Genomic DNA, 20,415 nt, shown 5'->3' on the forward strand with positions numbered 1-20,415 from the left:
TCTAATTTGCTAGTCATCTCATTTGTCAGCATTGTTCTATTCATTCCCTCAAAAAAAAGCATTGTTCTATTCATGCCTCGCAGAGAACATGACACGTGCGGCGAAACACCCGAAGCAAAAGATGAAACACAGGAGCAAAAGAAGAAGGAAGATTATCACCCCGAATGACCTAATTCGCCGCGGAGTCATAACTGCTTCTTCATCGCCTCCACGACCTCCATCTCGTTGCGCGTCTCCTCCGCCATCTTCTTCATTCTGTCCATGACACAAGATTTCTCGACGCGAGCCTTCATCATCTGTTCCACGGCCGCATTACGTACATTGACAGCAGTCGGGTGCTCAATGTGGAGCTTCACCAACTCCTCCTTCTGTTCCATGACAAGGGCCTGCAGCATCTTCATCGAGGAACTACTATTCTCATGCAGCTTCTTCCAGACGGTGTTCTTCTCCTTCAGCAGGTCGAGCTCGTGGCAGAGCTTCGCCTTGTCCTCCTGAAGTTGCAGGATTTCACCGGTCGCCTTCTTCTCCGAGGCAATGCTCTTCTTCAGCAGCATCACCAAGCCAGCGGTCAACTCTCCCTACTTATTGAGCTCATCGAGCATGTCGTCGAGGCTCTCCTTCAGCAGCTCAACCAAGCCTTGGATGAACTCCTTCTTATTATTGAGGTGCTTATTGAGCTGATCGGGCATGCCATCGAGGAATACCGGCTCCAGCACCGCCGGCTCGGCATGTTCGCCTCCGCAGCTGGGGCGCTCCTGGGAGCCATCGCCTGCCCGTGAGAGATCTTTCGAGGTCTCTGCGTGGTGGCGAGCCCTCTCTTTTTGTTCTGCAGCCTTGGTTACCGCTCCCTTGTTACGAGTAGTTATCGACCTAGAGCTCTGCTCACCGGCCATGGCAAGGACGGACGAAGAAGAATCACTTATGATGAGGAAAGGTAGAGTAATTTTCGGTTAGGTAGTTCCCCTTTTTATAACCTAAGTACTAGCACTAGCTAGTACTAATACCTGCATAGTGGGAACACGTTCAGGTTTGGTACGTACTAGTAGGTGTGATCAGGCTTTCGAATGGGATGGGAACAAGGTAAAGATTAATTGATGGTTTTGGTTTCGAGGCCCGAAACGGCGCCCGATGAGTTTAGTGGGACATAAATTTCAAGTAGACTATAGTGCTCAAATGCGTAAATATTATGTTACTGTCAAAATTGGCACAAAATACAAAGGAGACCAATGGAAGTACTACTAGCAACCCATGATTAAGAGTAGTAATGTCTTTCTTCCACCCTCACGTCCACTCAATTTGCATGCGCTTTATTAATTGACCATCAATGAAGTGAACGACTTTACACGCGTAAAATTATCACATGGGGTGGATCTTGGTACAAAATTGCATCCGCCCGTGTACCAGCGTGTGCGTGCGAGGGAATGAGTGCGTGCGTGGCGTGCGTGCACATCTTCGTTTCGTGCATGTACCGACAGTATGGCTCAAGGAGGACAAGTACATTCTTCTGGAACCAGCAACACGTCACTGTGATCAATCCACTTAAGGAGGTCACGACAACGCCTCCACATGTGCAACATGGCTTCATGAATGTAGCGTGCCATTGGAATTCTAGTTTATGTGTTTTGCACATACTCGAATTACTAGTAAGGTACACGTGCATTGCACACATCAGATTTTGCAACCAAATTATGAATAAATACCACACTATAGCATGTAAGCTCTGAGTCATATATGCCTGATGTAGACATTCGTTTAATCCTTATAGTTCATCTCATTCAAAATCAATTAGTTTTTATAAAAAAGCTAGGGCCTCTTGGATTCGTAGGATTTCCAAAAGGCGGGAATAGGAAAAAGATGGGATTATAGTGGAATGTCGTCTTGAATCCTACAGGATTGTACGAGTGTTTGATTATGCATAGAAAAAACGCAGAATTCTTTCAAAGAGGTTTGAGTGGATGTGTAACATCCCAAATTTTCAATTTGGAATGTTATACATAGATCATCATTGCATATCATATTCTATTGCATTTTGGCTTGATCCGAGAAATTTCACGCACCTCAAGGACCCACAGAGAGAGTTGGGAATTTCGTTATTTACATATTTGGGTTTTCTCAAATTTTGAAAATAGGATCATTTGATTTTATTTATTTTATCTTCAATTATTTCTACTATGAAAATATGAGAGAGGGAATAAAATGATTTTCCCAAAATAAAGAAATATTGACGATTTGATAATAAAATCAAACAAGATTTTATTTTGGAGTTTATTGCTATTTTATTTGAATTTAGGAAAAATGCGCGTTTTTTAAAATTGCATTTAGGCCCTAAATAAATGTTCATCTTAACCGGCTTGATATTAGAAGTCGGGGAAAATTTATTTTGGGATTTTTGGAGTCTGTTTAGTATTTCTTTTATTTGTTTTTCTGCACGCAAGGTTTTAAAAAAACGTAAGCGACTTTGGGCCGTGTTCGGCCAGGACTCTGCCTGGCCGGGGCCTTTATAATGCGCCGCCCGAGCCCACTAGCCGCCAGCCCGCCCCCGCGCCGAAACCCTAACCCTAAGCCGCCGCCGCCGCCGTCATCGCCGCCACCGCTGCCGCGTGCCGCCGCCCCGGATCCCGCGCCACCGCCGCCTGCCGACGCCGCACGCCGCCGCCCCGCCCGACCCCGCCGCCGACCCCGCTGCCCCTCACCGGAGTAAGCCGCCGCCTCGCTACCGACGGTTTTTCTCGGGAAAACCGTTCGGTTGTTCCACTGGTTTTTCGTTAGGTTTTATTTTTTTTAGAAAAAACCCTAGATTCGTTTTTTTCCGATTTAGTTTATTTATCGGATGTTCGTCCGTGCGTTCGTTTTAATGAACGGTTTTCGTCGTTTAGGCGCAGACAGCGAACGTTCGTGCGTTAGCCTGTTCTTCAGTTTTTCTTTTTCTCGAATTTTCCGCGATTATTTCTGATCGCGATTTCCGTTCTGTTTTTCGTTCTAGTTTAACTTTTTGCTTGTTTATCAGAATCAGGCGATTCAAGCGCCTAGAATTTCGTCTCGAAACCCTATTTCCGATTAATCAACTCAAACAAGTTTTGCTACTGTAAAATTTGACTTAAGTCCAGATTAGTAAATGAAGTTTGTTTCTTTCGCTGTTTAACTTTCGTTGCTTCGCTTGTTTTGATTCTTTTTGCAAACCGGATTTCTTAAGTTAAACTTTCTGGTTAGATCTTTTATTTGAGTTTTACCTGTGCATTAGATGAGTGCTTATTGTATGCTTGTTTGTTTGCGATAGAGTACCCGGAGTGCGCCGCTTGCTACTTCGAATCGCTAGGTTTCGCGGATCATCAGCAAGGCAAGTAACACTTTGATCATACCTCCTTACTACCCAGTTTTATTGCATTAGATCAATACTCAAACAATTGCATGATTAGGATCTGATTAATATGTGGGTTTTGGGAAGTAGATGAGGTAGTAACTATTACCTGTTTTATTATCAAACCTTTGGGAGTTACTCTACGTTTGCTTATTATGCCATGCTATGCTAGTAGACGTGGATTGGGTGATTGAATCCATGACAGATGTGAGATTGATAATTAATGGTTTATCTAAGGTGGCAACTTTAATACACATCTGGGTGGATTGAGGTACTTTGGTATTCCAGGATTGCCTATTTTTTTGGACCGCCACCCAGGCTTAAATGGATCATGAGATTATTCATGCTAGAAACTTCCGTGTGCAGCCACAAGCTACTATGGGCTCTAGCATAGTTGATTAAGTCGTGCGAACTCTTATAGTGGTAGACTAGCAGATGTAGGGGAAAGTAGGTGTAACGGTCTACCCATCGTAAGGTGCTAGAGCTTTTGGAAGACTATGTCTCAGTCATCCGTTACTCAAACAACATGAACTGCGAGAAATCTAACGGAGGAGATCGAGTCTTGTGGGGAAAAGTGCGCAAACCTCTGAAGAGTGTATAAACTAATCATGGTTAGCCGTGTCCCCGGTTATGCACGTTTTGAGTATCTAGTACTTAGATTATCATGTGAATCTCATCATGTTACTTTTAATTAATATTGTTGGGTTTTAGTGATGATATTTAATTGGGATTGAGAGGGTGTCTACAGTCTCAATGTTTAACAACCACCATGATAGTTAAATAAAATTTAATCCTTTGTAGCAGGGAAAAATTGGCTTTATGCAAAAACTTTAACCATAGAGCTTTCCACTAGCCAAATTTGCATGTAGTATAGCTTTATTCTTTCATTACTCTCTATATGTTACATTGCCAGCATATTCCATGTGCTGACCCGTTTCGGGCTGCAACGTTCATGTTGCAGACTTTTCAGACGACGAGTAAGGTGCTTTTAGGTCATGGTACTATACTCAGTGATGCTGTTGGAGTTGATGGACTCACTTATCTTCCAAGCCTTCCACTATTATCATTATTAGATGGCTTTAAGCCATATTATTGTAATAAGTTCTCCTTTGACACTTTCGATGTAATAAGTGTGTGATTGCTACTCTGTTATAAATCCTTCAAGTACTGTGCGTGTCAGCATTACTGATCCAGGGATGACACTGATGCACAGAGATCAGACTGTTTGAGGTCTGGTCGCTACAAGATGGTATCAGAGCGCACGCTGACTGTAGGACACGACCACTAAGCTAAAGACCTAGATCACTACTCTCTCTTCTCATTTCTGACTCCTCATCTTTTCTACTCTTTTAGGATGGCGGATGCAAGGAACAAGTTCGCGCAAACGGGTGAAGATACATCATTTGGGTGCCACTTGAATGAAGTCACTAGATACCTGAACATCGGAGTACCAAGCTTCACCGGGACCTACAATGCAACTTTACCTAAATAGGAGCGCTGGATGATTCAAGTTCAAGTTCCAGGAAGAACGTTCATGCCAGTAACTGAGCCCATAGAGTTTTCCTTTGATGCACCAACATGGAGTCTAGGAAAGAGCATGGCAGCCCACATCACAATGGGACGTATTGGAGTAGTTTACAACAAGGATATCAAGGATACAATCTACCAGATTTGTGGGCACCGAGATGAGCAATGGGAGATGATCAGCACCAGGAAGGATAGATCAATTGCAGCTTTCATCCAGGAGTTAAACCAGCACATTCGACGCCAGGAGAACCAGATGTGCGTAGGCATGTTAGACTTGCAGAAGGCCATGACTAAGATCACGGAGCTGGAGGAAGAACTCAAGTCTACACGCGATGGATATGAGCAGGAAATAGCAACACTAGTGGAGAAGAATGACGATCTTAAGAAGAAGCTAAGAGTGTTCATGGGATTTCCCGCAGGTGGAGGAGAAGATGATTGCACTTGTCCAGAGAACTACATCATCATCGAGGACACTGACTCGGACCCAGACGATAGCGATGATGACTATGTTGATGAAGCTGGAGCAGATATCTTGGAGTCTTCATCGGAGCCGTTTTTTAGTCGGCCACCATAATAGTAGTAATATTCCCCCATCTAGTATAGGCCGAGCACTTTTGTAACGTTAGTTAGACCGTTGTATGCCCTTGTTTGATTGATTGAAGTGATATTGTTTGCTTTTGTCTCATGTGCATATGGGTAGTGTTTTCCCTCTAGATCTCATTCTATTCTATATTCTCATCTTTTCTAAAAACCCTCAGATGCCTCTGAGACGTGACAATGGATCCGCTTTCCCACCGGAGCTCACTCAGTTGATCCAGCAGCAGAATGCGTTGATGCAGTTGCTAGTCCAGAATCAGAATCAGGGGAACAACAACAACAACAACCCACACCCACCACCACCTGTTGATCACTTAACCCGTTTTCTTAGGCTAAATCCGCCTGTGTTCTCTAGTAGCACCGAGCCGATTGTTGCAGATGATTGGCTCCGCAAGACAGCAAGGGAGTTAACCACTGGAGGATGCACAGATGCGAAGAGGGTGCGTTTTGCCGCACATCAGCTGGAAGGACCCGCAGCATCATGGTGGGAAAATTTCACAGCCACTTATCCTATTGACACTGTCACATGGGATCAGTTTCAGCAGGCTTTCCGCACTGCCCATGTTTCAGCAGGAGCTATGGCCATGAAGAAGCGTGAGTTTCGCAACTTGCGCCAAGGAGGACGAACAGTTGGCTAGTATGTGGATGACTTTAGTAAGCTAGCACGTTATGCCCCAGATGACGTTGCTACGGATGCAGCTAAGCAGGAGAAGTTTCTGGAAGGACTAAATTATGAGATGAGCATGTAGTTGATGGTAGCAACCTTCAACAACTACCAGGAGTTGGTAGATCGTGCTCTTATGATTGAAGGGAAGCAGTAGCAGATTGAGAACCGCAAGAGGAAGTATGGACAAGGGAAGTACAATTCTGGAGCTCAGTAGAAACCACGTTTTACCCCGAAATCGGGAGGACATTTCCAGCATACCCATGGAGGAGGTAGCTCGCACAACCATAATGGCCCCAGGAATGGAAACGGGAATGGAGGAAGCAACGGCCAGAACCATACCAACCCGTCAACCCCAGCCAAGAGAGACCTGAGCCAAGTCACTTGCTTTAAGTGCTAGAAGACTGGACATTATGCCAATGAATGTGATGAAGCCCATAATGGAAATAGCAATAGAAGCTCAGGGAAGAAGCCGAACCCTTTCAATAGGGGACAGGTGAACCACGTTAATGTGGAGGAGGTTGAAGCCCAGCCAGATGCAGTAATAGGTAAGTTTTTGGTTAAGTCATTTACTGCAATCGTTCTTTTTGATACTGGAGCATCGCATTCATACATATCAAGGGGATTTGTGGATAAGTATAAACTGCCCACCAAGGTTCTTCGAACACCTATGTTAGTAAGCTCACCAGGAGCAGAGTATATGGCCAGTCGAGGATGCTTTCAAGTGCCATTGAGTATAGGTAGGCATGTTTTCCCCTCGGATTTAATCATTTTGGAATCACAAGGCTTGGATGTAATTCTGGGTATGGATTGATTGTCGATGTATGGAGGAAACATCGATTGCGCCAGCAAGTCAATTTTGCTTACCACCCCAGAAGGAAGAAGGATCAAGTATGTATCACGGCATGAGCCGAAGAGGACACAAGTAAATTCCTTAACAGGAGTTGTGCAGGAGGAAGTACCAGTGGTGAAGGATTTCCCTGATGTATTTCCCGAAGAGCCAGGCATGCCACCGGATAGAGACATTGAGTTTTCGATTGAGCTTTTGCCAGGCACAGGGCCGATATCTAAAAGACCGTACCGAATGCCCGCACAAGATTTGGAGGAGATAAAGAAGCAAATTAAGGAGTTATTGGATAAAGGCTATATTCGCCCAAGTTCTTCACCTTGGGGATCACCAGTGCTTCTAGTGGAGAAGAAGGATGGATCTTTGAGGATGGTTGTTGATTATCGAGGACTAAACAAAGTGACCATCAAGAACAAGTACCCACTACCGATGATCAATGATTTGTTTGACCAATTGCAAGGAGCTAAGGTATTTTCCAAGATCGATCTGCGATCAGGATACCATCAGTTGAAGATTCGAGAGCAAGATATACATAAGACGGCTTTTACCACTAGGTATGGGCTATATGAGTATACCGTTATGTCATTTGGTATGACTAAACGCACCTCATATTTCATGAACATGATGAACAAGGTGTTTATGGAGTTTTTGGATAAGTTCGTCGTGGTGTTCATTGATGATATTTTGGTTTACTCGAAGGATGAGGAAGAGCATAAGGAGCATTTACGTTTCGTACTGGAGAAGCTCAGAGAACATCAATTGTATGCCAAGTTTAGCAAATGTGAGTTTTGGTTGAAAGAAGTTGGATTCCTCGGACATGTTATATACGGATAAGGTATAGCAGTAGATCCCACCAAGCTTGTCACTGTAACAAATTGGGTAGCACCAACAACATTTGGAGAGATCCGGAGTTTTCTTGGGCTGGCAGGATACTACCGGAGATTCATTGAGAATTTCTCGAAGATTGCGAAGCCCATGATGGAGTTGTTAAAGAAGGATACCAAGTTCAAATGGACTGAGGAATGTGAGGCCAGTTTCCTGGAATTGAAGAAACGTTTGGTTACATTGCCAGTGTTGATTTTGCCAGATCAGCGCAAGGATTATGAGGTGTATTGCGACGCTTCACGTTGAGGACTTGGAGCAGTGCTTATGCAGGAGGGAAGAGTTGTTTCTTATGCTTCAAGACAGCTTAAACCTCATGAGCTGAATTACGCCACACATGATTTGGAGTTAGCAGCCGTAGTGCATGCATTGAAGACATGGAGACACTTTCTCATCGGAAACCATTGTGAGGTGTACACGGATCACAAGAGTTTGAAGTACATTTTCACGTAGAAGGAGTTGAATCTCAGGCAAAGGAGATGGTTGGAACTCATCAAAGATTATGACATGAGATTGCATTATCACCCCGGGAAGGCTAACGTAGCAGCCGATGCGTTGAGCCGTAAGAGCCATATAAACACACTCATGACCGGAGAGTTACCAAAGGAGTTAGCCGAGGACCTTCACGAACTATGTTTGGAGATAGTTCCGAGAGGCTATGTAGCAGCATTGGAGATTCACTCAACTCTGATGGATAAAATCAGAGAAGCTCAGAAGGCTGACCAGGAGATTGCCTCTATAAAGGAGAAGATGAGCAAAGGAAAAGCTAAAGGATTTCGTGAGGATGAGCACGATACCTTATGGTTTGAGGACCGCGTTTATGTGCCCAATGATCCGGAGATTAGGAAGTTGATTCTACAGGAGGCCCATGATTCACCGTACTCGATTCACCCAGGAAATACCAAGACGTATTTGGATTTGAAGGATACTTTCTAGTGGACCGGAATGAAGAAGGATATTGTGGAGTATGTACTAGTTTGTGATGTATGTCAGAGAGTGAAGGCAGAGCATCAGAAGCCAGCAGGATTGTTACAACCATTGCCAATACCCGAATGGAAGTGGGATAAGCTAGGAATGGATTTTATCACAGGATTGCCCAGTACTCGTTCAGGCTACGACTCGATTTGGGTTGTAGTCGATCGTTTGACGAAGGTAGCTCATTTCATCCCAGTGAAGACTACCTACACCAGTGCTAAGTTGGCAAAGATATACATGACCAGGATCATATGTTTGCATGGAGTTCCGAGGAGCATTGATCAGATAGAGGAACCTAGTTTACCTCAAAGTTCTGGAATCAGTTGCATGAAACTTTGGGTGCCAGGTTAGAGTTCAGTACAGCTTTTCACCCGCAGACAGATGGACAGACCGAGAGAGTCAATCAGATTTTGGAGGATATGCTGAGAGCTTGTGCGCTAGATTATGGATCTAGTTGGGACGATAATTTGCCGTATGCAGAATTCTCCGACAACAACAGTTATCAATCCAGTCTAAAGATGGCCCCTTTCGAAGCTTTGTACGAAAGGAGGTGCAGAACCCCATTATCGTGGGATGAAGTTGGAGACCGCCAGTTGTTTGGACCGAATTTGATTAAGGAGTCTAAATAGAAGGTGAAGTTGATTCGCGATAGGCTCATAGTAGCCCACTTCAGGCAGAAAAGCTACGCAGATTCTAAACGCAAGGAGATAGTTTACGAAGTCGGAGACAGAGTTTATCTTCGTGTATCTCCACTTCGGGGATTTAAGCGCTTTGGAGTTAAGGGAAAGTTAACGCCACGATTTGTGGGACCCTACAAAGTTCTGGAGCGGATGGGAGAAGTTGCTTACAAATTGGAATTGCCCGAAGGATTGTCAGGAGTTCACGATGTGTTCCATGTTTCCCAGTTGAAGAAGTGCCATGCAGAGATGGCTGATATATCGCTGAGATATACAGTGCCGCTGGAAGCGATTCAGTTTGATAGACCTATGAGGAGAAACCGATCAAGATTCTTGAGTATACCAGCCGAGTCACCCGCAACAAGGTTATCAAGTTCTGCAAAGTTTAGTGGAGTCACCACACCAAATATGAAGCCACCTGGGAGCGAGAGGAAGATTTGCTGAAGGACTACCCTCACCTATTTTCTAGCCAATCCGAATCTCGAGGGCGAGATTCATCTTAAGGGGGTAGGTTTGTAAGATCCCAAATTTTCAATTTGGAATGTTATACATAGATCATCATTGCATATCATATTCTATTGCATTTTGGCTTGATCCGAGAAATTTCACGCAACTCAAGGACCCACGGAGACAGTTGGGAATTTCGTTATTTTCATATTTGGGTTTACTCAAATTTTGAAAATAGGATCATTTGATTTTATTTATTTTATCTTCAATTATTTCTACTATGAAAATATGAGAGAGGGAATAAAATGACTTTCCAAAATAAAGAAATATTGAGGATTTGATAATAAAATCAAATAAGATTTTATTTTGGAGTTTATTGCTATTTTATTTGAATTTAGGAAAATGCGCGTTTTTCAAAATTACATTTACGTCCCAAATAAATGTTCATCTTAACCTACTTGATTTTAGAAGGCGGGGAAAATTTATTTCGGGATTTTTGGAGTCTGTTTAGTATTTTTTATTTGTTTTTCTGCGCATAAGGTTTGAAAAAAAACGTAACCGACTTTAGGCCGTGTTCGGCCAGGACTCCGCCTGGCCGGGGCCTTTATAATGCGCCGCCCGAGCCCACTAGCCGCCAGCCCGACCCCACCCCAAAACCGTAACCCTAAGCCGCCGCCGCCGCCGCCGTCGCCGCCGCCCCGGATCCCGCGCCCCTGCCGCCTGCCACCGCCGACGTCGCACGCCGCCGCCGCCCCGCCCGACCCCGCCGCCCCTCGCCGGAATAAGCCGCCGCCTCGCCGCCGGCGGTTTTTCTCGTGAAAACCGTTCGGTTTTTCCGCCGGTTTTTTGTTCATTATTTAAAAAAAAACCCTAGATCCATTTTTTCGGTTTAGTTTATTTTGCGGATGTTTGTCCATGCGTTCATTTTAACAAACTTTTTTCGTCGTTTAGCCGCAGACAGCGAACGTTCGTTCGTTAGCCTGTTCGTCAGGTTTTCTTTTTCTCGAATTTTCCGCGATTATTTCTGATCGCGAGTTCCGTTCTGTTTTTCGTTCTAGTTTAACTTTTCGCTTGTTTATCGGAATCAGGCAATTCAAGCGCCTAGAGTTTCATCTCGAAACCCTCTTTTCGATTAATGAACTCAAACAAGTTTTTCTACTGTAAAATTTGACTTAAGTCCAGATTAGTAAACGAAGTTTATTTCTTTCGTCGTTTGACTTTCGTTGCTTCGTTTGTTTTGATTCTTTTTGCAAACTGGAGTTCTTAAGTTGAACTTTCTTGTTAGATCTTTTATTTGATTTTTACCTGTGCATTAGATGAGTGCTTATTGTATGCTTTTTTGTTTGTGATAGAGTACCCGGAGTGCGCCGCTTGCTACTTCGAATCGCTAGGTTTCGCGGATCATCAGCAAGGCAAGTGACACTTTGATCATACCTCCATACTACCCAGATTTATTGCATTAGATCAATCCTCAAACAATTGCATGATTATGATCTGATTAATATGTGGGTTTTGGGAAGTAGATGAGGTAGTACCTATTACCTGTTTTATTATCAAACCTTTAGGAGTTACTGTACATTTGCTTATTATGCCATGCTATGCTAGTAGATGTGGATTGGGTGAGTGAATCCATGACAGATGAGAGATTGATAATTAATGGTATATCTAAGGTGGCAACTTTAATACACATCTGGGTGGATTGAGGTACCTTGGTATTCCAGGATTGCCTGTTTTTTTTGGACCGCCACCCAGGCTCAAAAAGATCATGAGATTATTCATGCTAGAAACTTCCGTGTGCAGCCACAAGCTACTATGGGCTCTAGCATAGTTGATTACGCCGTGCGAACTCTTACAGTGGTAGACTAGCAGAGGCAGGGGAAAGTAGGTGTAACGGTCTACCCATCGTAAGGTGCTAGCGCTTCTGAAAGACTATGTCTGGGTCATCCATTTCTCAAACACCATGAAGTGCGAGAAATCTAACGGAGGAGATCGAGTCTTGTGGGGAAAAGTGCGCAAATCTCTGCAGAGTGTATAAACTAATCATTGTTAGCCGTGTCCCCGAATATGGACGTTTTGAGTATCTAGTACTTGGATTATCATGTGAATCTCATCATGTTACTTTTAATTAATATTGTTGGGTTTTAATGATGATGTTTAATTGGGATGGAGAGGGTGTCTACACTCTCAATGTTTAACAACCACCATGATAGTTAAATAAAATTTAATCCTTTGTAGTAGGGAAAATTTGGCTTTACGCAAAAACTGTAACCATAGAGCTTTCCACCAGCCATATTTGCATGTAGTATAGCTTTATTCTTTCATTACTCTCTATGTGTTACATTGCCAGCATATTCCATGTGCTGACCCATTTCGGGCTGCAACGTTCATGTTGTACACTTTTCAGACGACGAGTAAGGTGCTTTTAGGTCGTGGTTCTATACTCAGTGATGTCGTTGGAGTTGATAGACTCACTTATCTTAAAAGCCTTCCGCTGTTATCGTTATTAGATGGCCTTAAGCCATATTATTGTAATAAGTTCTCCTTTGAGACTTTCAATGTAATAAGTGTGTGATTGCTACTCTATTATAAATCCCTCAAGTACTGTGCGTGTCAGCATTACTGATCCAGGGATGACAGTGATGCACAGAGATCAGACTGTTTGAGTTCTTGTCGCTACAGGATGGGATGTTTCCTATGAAATCTAGTGCAAATGAATCATATGGAAAAATTCCTATGGTTTACAATCCTACGAATCAAACAACCAAGATAGGAAAAATTCCTAAGGATTAGAATCCTCCAAAATTCCTTTGAGAATCCTTGAGTCAAAGAAGCCCTTAATCTATTTTATGATTCATGGAATTGTGCCTGGTAAAGCATGAAGTAAAACAAATAATGGCAATTCAACTACAAAAAAAGTTTGGGCAGTTATGATACGGAAGATTCTAGAACAAAAGAGAACCACTGTTGTTTTGAGGTTTGTGCATTATGCTTAAGTTCAACCATGGAGTCTGCTAGATTGTACATGTGGCAAAATCCGATGGGGGGCTAGAAGATGGTGCAAGGGGCCGAGTGGAGGGAGACTATGAAGGAGTGCACAAGTGCGAGATCGATATTTAGAGAGAGGGGGCGAGAACATGCGCTGTTGCGTGCAGTGGCGGAGCCATGAAAAATAAATGAGCTAGGGGGCCAAGCATTGCTAATCCTTTATGAGGAGGGTCAATTCATGAACTTAACCATTTTTAGCAGCAATTGTCTAATGATCACATTCATATTAGCCTCGATATATAGTGAGGGGCGGAGGGCCCTTGCTGCCCCCTGTCTTTGCCATTGTGCCACTAGTAGAAAACAGGGCATTTGTCCCGGTTCGTAAGGGCCTTTAGTCCCGGTTCATGAACCGGGACTAAAGGGTCGTTACTAATGCCTCCCCCCTTTAGTCCTGGTTCTAACACGAACCGGGACAGATGGTCCTCCACGTGGCCGGTGCGCTGAGCCCAGGCAGGGGGGGCCTTTGGTCCCGGTTGGTGGCACCAACCGGGACCAAAAGGTGATGTTTTTCTTTTTTTAAAGAAAAAGTGGCTGCTTTAGGGGTTTTGGGGGTTATTTTTAGGTTGTTATTAGCTAGCTAATAGAGAGAAGTGTCCTCTCTTATATCTTCGTCCTTGGTTTACCAACGCTGCTGCTATGTTCATTTCACCCGCTGATATAATAACTCATGCATGCTTGCATCATACATCATCATATATAATAACAAGTCCTACTAATCATGCATCATCATACAACTTCTACTCGTTATTAATAATAAGTCATACGATCATCATCCTCATAGTCATTGAACCCAAACCTACATAATTGTTCTTAGCACATGATCATCAGTATCAGGTATGACCTAAACACCCTTAAGGTAAAATAGCATAAAATAATATAGACCTTGACTCTCCATTATGAAGAATGGAGATCATCCTGTCTCCAATTCTTGCGCTTCGCTGCCTTTTGCTTCCAAGAAGCTCCTTACGACTGTCCATACATTTTTTTTCCATTCTTTGATTGTCATGTCTCCACTTCTTTTAGAAACCCAGTATGGACAGTTCAGATTCGTAGGAAGACCTAGTTGTATGTTCAAAACATGAAGACTACCGTGCGTATACATCAGATGAGGCACACAATCATTCGGGATTATCTGTTGAAAAACATAGTAATAACTTCGTAGTTAGCAATGATGTACTAGTTTTAGAAGTGTGCAAAAATATGCACGGATGTCGTAATAGTAAAAAATCTTACCAGGGTATCTCCATGGTAGTTACCGTAGTTCAACACGTGCACTAGTGGCACATATTGACCATAATGTTGAGGTGTTCGATTGTAGACATTGTAATTCTCAAGATCAGTACAGAATGCGATCAGATGATTTTTGTCCCTATAAGTTAATTCGGAGCCATCAGTGTAGTGGGTTTTGTCTACCATCTTCCGCACATTCTTTGAAGAATGAAAATAAGCTGTCAATGGAAATAAGATGTCAACTATTTTGAAATAAACAATATAAATTACTTAATAATTAACTATGTTAAGCTCACATGGGGGAAGAATTGGAGGTGTATCCACAAGGACCCAAATCGAAGGTCTGTCTTGCTCGATTGTAGGATCACCAAGATCCATGGTGACAAGCATACCCTCATCAAAACCATACATCTTGCAAAGTGCTTCCCAATTTTTGCAACCAAAATGGGTTACACTCTCAGCATTGTACAGCTTTACTTGAAAATCCACACCATGATGGGTCCTTAGGAGAATTTTTTTGATTTCCATACTTTCATGGTCTTCAAAACCCATCCTCTCCAAGACATAGCGTCTTGCATAGCATGGGATAAGCTAGTAGAATTGGAAAAGATGAAAAATAGACGTTAAAATAGTTGTAGTCGTGCTTAATTACGAAAAAAACTATTGTCGTCATTGCGTACCGTATGAACATCGAAGGTCTCCTCGAGCTTAATGTTGAAGCGCCGATCTTCGTCCAGCTCAATGAACCTGTCGCACATACCTCGGTTGTCATGGCACCAGTCGCACTCCCCCGGGCGGTTTTCGTCATCCGAGTACGACATTTCCGGCCTATGTTCATAATTCAAATATTAAACTAGATCATTACTATTAATCACGGGTTGACTATTGGTGATGGTACGTAGTTCCTCCTTTCATTCCCGAGTGGATTATTACACCAAATTGTCTAGCACACAGGAATGAAGGAGAACTTTTCCAATATGAGCATTCAATAAGCAAAACCAAATCATAAAATAAGCAAAACCAAATCATAAAATAAACTAGTATTCATATTAGCATGCATTCAATTATAAGCAAAAGTACATCATCTCTTGGTGTTCGTACATCGTCGAATATTATCACTAATATAGCATCACTAATACAACTAGAACCATAGCGCCCGACGGGTATCGTCGCGGGCGGTGGACACCCAAAGATAAGGAACCATCACAGGATCATAGCTCCAGTGAGATCCCTGAAGAATCTACCAGGTACTATCGAACCTGCCCTCCAATGCAACCATGTAGCGACGGACGTGCTCGTCCTCCTCGCTGACACGGTGACGTACCACCTCTGCGGTGTCCCGAAGCCTCGGCACCGTCACTGGCCCACGCGACCGCCACCAAACAAGGATCGGGTCAACAACGGGCTGCCTCCTCACCAACCTACATCCCCCGGAAGGTAGCACCTCCCAATACCAGCCTGGCGGAGCCCAGTCCCGAACATGGCCCTGATCAAGCAGGCCACCACCGCCAAGTCGACGATGACGAGGTTGCGGGATAGGCATCGCCGACGTCGATGCGGGAACTACTTCTATATATAGTTAAATAAAGTAGTTTTATTAATTAAATCAACTAGTTCAACTACTAAGCACTTACTATAAATAAATAAAGTAGTACTTACTAAAAAGAAACTACTTCTATATATAGTAGAATAAAGTACTAATTATATTAAACACTTTCTTATACATACACAATTTTCATAAATGACTTATACACATTCATAAATGACTTATATCATTCACAATTTTCCTATACATACACAATAAGTTGACAAAGAAAATACTATGAACAAAAAAATCATTAAAATTCTATGAACAAAATTACAACAGAAAAAAAATCATACAAATTCTATGAACAGAAAAAAAAATCATAAAAATTTGACATATTCGATCTTTGCATATATATGAACATACAAACATGCATATTCAACAATAATATCACCAAAAAAATCTATTAACAGAAAAAAAAAATCTAACACAATTATATGAACAAATTAATTACACAATATGAAAAAAAATCTAACAGAAAAATCTATGAACTACACATCTAAATTACTACACATCTAACAAAAAAATCTATGAACTGCAAAAAAATCTAAAAAAAATCTAACAAAATTAACTACACATCTAAATTAACTACTTTATTAGACGGCGTCGGGGCGGCGCGGGACGGGGTGGCGCGGAGACGGCGTCGGGATGGCGCGGGCCAGGGTGGCGTGGGTCGGGGCGACGCAGGTCGGGGATGGATTCGCCACCATCGGGGGAGAGCAGGAGAAGAGATTGAAGTGGGGATGGGTAGTTCTGAAATTTCCTAAGTGCTACTTATATAGCAAAGGCATTGGTCCCGGTTCGTGGCACAAACCGCGACTAATGCACCCCTTTAGTCCCGGTTGGAGCCACCAACCGGGACCAAAGGCCTCTTTTCAGCAGCCCAAAGGGCGGGAAGCAGAGGGCTTTGGTCCCGGTTGGAGGCACCAACCGGGACTAAAGGGGGGGCATTGGTACCAGTTGGTGCCACGAACCGGTACCAATGCACCACTTTAGTCCCTGTTGGTGCCACCAACCGGGACTAAAGGCCCTATGCTTCCCGCGTCGCGGCACGAAAGTTTAGTCCCACCTCGCTAGCTGAGGGAGCTCGAGAGTGGTTTATAAGCCCTAGTCCCGCTGCCCTCTCGAGCTCCTCTCAAATGCAGGCTTACGGGCCTAAACCCACTATATGTGCCTATGGGCCTATTGGGCGTATTGCGGGCCTGAATCCTGGCCCATTGTTGGGTTTCTAGTCGTATTCAGGCCGTGGTAGCCCTTTAGGTGGCACTTTTTTATTTTATTTATTTTATTTTTTGCTTTGAATTATTTATTTTCTTTTGATTTTTTCTTTTTATATTTTTTTCTTTTAGCTCAGATTAATTATAATCTTTCGGTTACTCCATTAGTTTCCAAATTTGAACAATTAGTTTCCACCAACCAGTACAAATGCACCCGTCTAATTACTTATTTATTTTCTTTTATGATAATTCTTTTTGCTATTAAAGTTTGTAACAAAATTCTAATTACTTATTTATGTTCTTTTGTGATAATTCTTTTTGTCTTTAATGTTTTGAACGGAATTCTAATTACTTATTTATTTTCTTTTATGATAATTATTTTTTCTATTAAAGTTTGTAACAAAATTCTAATTACTTATTTATTTTCTTTTATGATAATTATTTTTGCTTTTAATGTTTTGAACATAATTCTAATTACTTATTTATTTTCTTTTATGATAATTCTTTTTGCTTTTAATGTTTTGAACAGAATTCTAATTACTTATTTATTTTCTTTTATGATAATTTTTTTGCTATTAAAGTTTGTAACAAAATTCTATATAATTTTAGTTTCAATAATACTAGAGGTTTATAAAAGCTTTTTAGTTGATTCCTTCAGTACCAGTTCTAAGGCTATTACAAAGGCATTTTATTTGGTACAGGTTTTAAGGCTGGTGCCCCACGAGCACCTTTTAGTACCGGTTCGTGGCATGAACCGGTAAAAGAGTTTTTTAATTGATTCTTTCCGCAGCTGTTTTTTAGTCCCACCTCGCCAAGCGAGAGGCACTCACAGCGGTTTATAAGCCTAGAGTGCAGAGACTATGCAGAAGAGGCTCAATGCTAACCTGCACATTGCTTAGCTTTAAGCCTTGAGGAATAGGGTAGACTGCACGGAGCTATGTGCAGTGCAGTTTACACTATTCCGAAAAGCTTGAAGCTAATTAACGAGCATTGCGCCTCTTTTTTTTAATGACTTATTACAACTTAAATAGAAAAAAATAAATATAGCAGAAAAGAAAAAAACTATATAAAAAACTACTCCGAAATAAATAGAAGAAAAAATAGTTGTGATTAACTTTACTAAAATAATGAGCATATATGCGCTTATAAAGAAAATTCAACCTAAATTCATAATAAATTTCTACTAACTTCAGAGAAATTCAATATGAATTTAGGTCAAATTCCCTGTATGAGGGCATCTATTTTCACTTTGAGAGGAGCTCAACAAGGCAGAGAGGGAGGGGCTTATAAACGGGTGTGAGCGCCCTTCGGTTGGCGAGGTGGGACTAAACTGTGACCGCAACGAGGACCAACCCTTTAGTCCCGGTTGGTGGCACGAACCGGGACTAATGGGCTGCCTTTGGTCCCGGTTCAAGCCGCCAACCAGGACCAATGTTGGTGGGCCAGGAGCGAGGCCCATTGGTCCGGGTTTGTCCCACCAACCGGGACCAAAAGGTCCAGACGAACCGGCACCAATGGCCCACGTGGCCCGGCCGGCCCCCGGGGCTCATGAACCGGGTCCAATGCCACCATTGGTCCCTATTCTGGACTGAACCGGGACTAATGGGCTGACCCGGCCTGGACCATTGCCCCTTTTTCTACTAGTGTGCGCGCGTCTGAGAGACGAAGCGGAAGGCATGGATGATGAGAGGGGACGTTGGATATATAATTAATGTGGATGTATTAGCTATATATGTTAATCCTATATAAAGAGGTATAGATTGATCGATGTGGACGTCGGAAAGAGGGTGAGACCTCACTGGATATATCAATTGATCGATTTGTGTGGAAAACTATGAAAGACCTAGCTATATACACACATACATAGAGGAACATCGATCATTGCGCATGCACGCATGAGAGATAAAGAATGCCCGATATGATGGAGAGGGGGATGTGTGTGGGTGTGTGCCTTCATGGGAGACCGACCTGAAGAAGAAGATTGCATGTGTGTGATGGATAATGCCGACTGGCAGTGTGTGTGCATGCATGAACGAGAGAAAGTTAGTGGTACAATTATAAAGTGAGGACGACCGTGTGGGTGTAAAAGACTAGGTGAGTTCATAATCAATGTAAAGTTGAATTCAAATATTTGAATAAGAGATCCTGATGTTTGAAACCCATGCATGCATGAATATAACGGAGATCTGCGCGGTGTGGTTTGGAAACGAGCATGTTGTAATGTATACACATTGAACAAGGTTAGACTGATTTGAATTTGAGATACTGACGGTAGACATCATTTGGCCATGTCGCATCCGTGCATGGACACACTATTCTAATTGGAGATGATGGGTGGCTTTCACATCACGGGGCTGTTTAGTTCTAGGCCTAGCATTGCCATACTTTGCCACACATTTTTGCCAAACTTGTCTAAGGTTACTTCATCAAAATAAGAGCCAAAAGTTGGCAATCCTAAGGGCATCTTGCCACATTTTTTGCATGTATGCCATGTGGGTCCCAAGTGTGGCTTGCCTAAGGTGTGGCATGAACCAAACACTCACCTAAGTTGGTCAAAGTTGCCTCACTTTAGGTGTGGCAATATTTGGCAAAGTTAGTCACAAACCAACCAGCCCCCACATATCTATATCTATACCACTATATATTTTGCAAAGTTAAAGTTAAAGTTGCCTAATCTTTGGCAAAGTTAAAGTTACCATCTTTCATAAACCGAGGCCGCGAAAACCGGCAACGAAGCCTCACACTCTCCTCCGTCCGCCACCTAGCCAGAGCCTCTTCCCCGACGACTCGTCCACAACAACACCTCGATGTACCTCATCCACCGTACCGGATGAGCATCTGTCGTCGATCTCGTCGTCCCACCGGTTCAGCCACCCTGTCCTCCACCTCCAAGGAGCTGCCCCAACGTTCCCCTCGTCTTTCGTGCCACCTCCATTCCCACACTGTCGTCTTCACCTGCACCACTGGAAGAGCACCATCATCACCAGTTCCTCGGATGAAGCTGTGGCCTAATCTGCGCCACAAAAGAGGTTGTACACTAATCGCCGCATTTTTCTTCTTGATTCGATCTCATGGTGCTACCGGCGCTTGATCTCGAGCCGACACGGTGTGGCTCCATCCACGGCGGCATCGCCGGCCATTTCCTCCACGGCGTCGCTCCCTCGACGGTGACGTCCACATCAGTAGGAGTTGCTGCTGCTTTAGCGCTTGCTCGCGCTGCTGCTCTGCTCTTGCTCTCGGTCCCCTGCCTTGTCTGCTCTTGCTATTGCTCTTGCTCGCGCTGCTGCTCTCGCTCTTGCTCTTGCTTGCGATGCTGCTCCAATTTAGCTACACTTCAGTTGACTGAATCGACTTTTGGGTTAGT

The sequence above is a fragment of the Triticum dicoccoides genome, chromosome 3B (assembly GCF_002162155.2).
Source record: "Triticum dicoccoides isolate Atlit2015 ecotype Zavitan chromosome 3B, WEW_v2.0, whole genome shotgun sequence".
Taxonomy (NCBI): Eukaryota; Viridiplantae; Streptophyta; class Magnoliopsida; order Poales; family Poaceae; genus Triticum; species Triticum dicoccoides.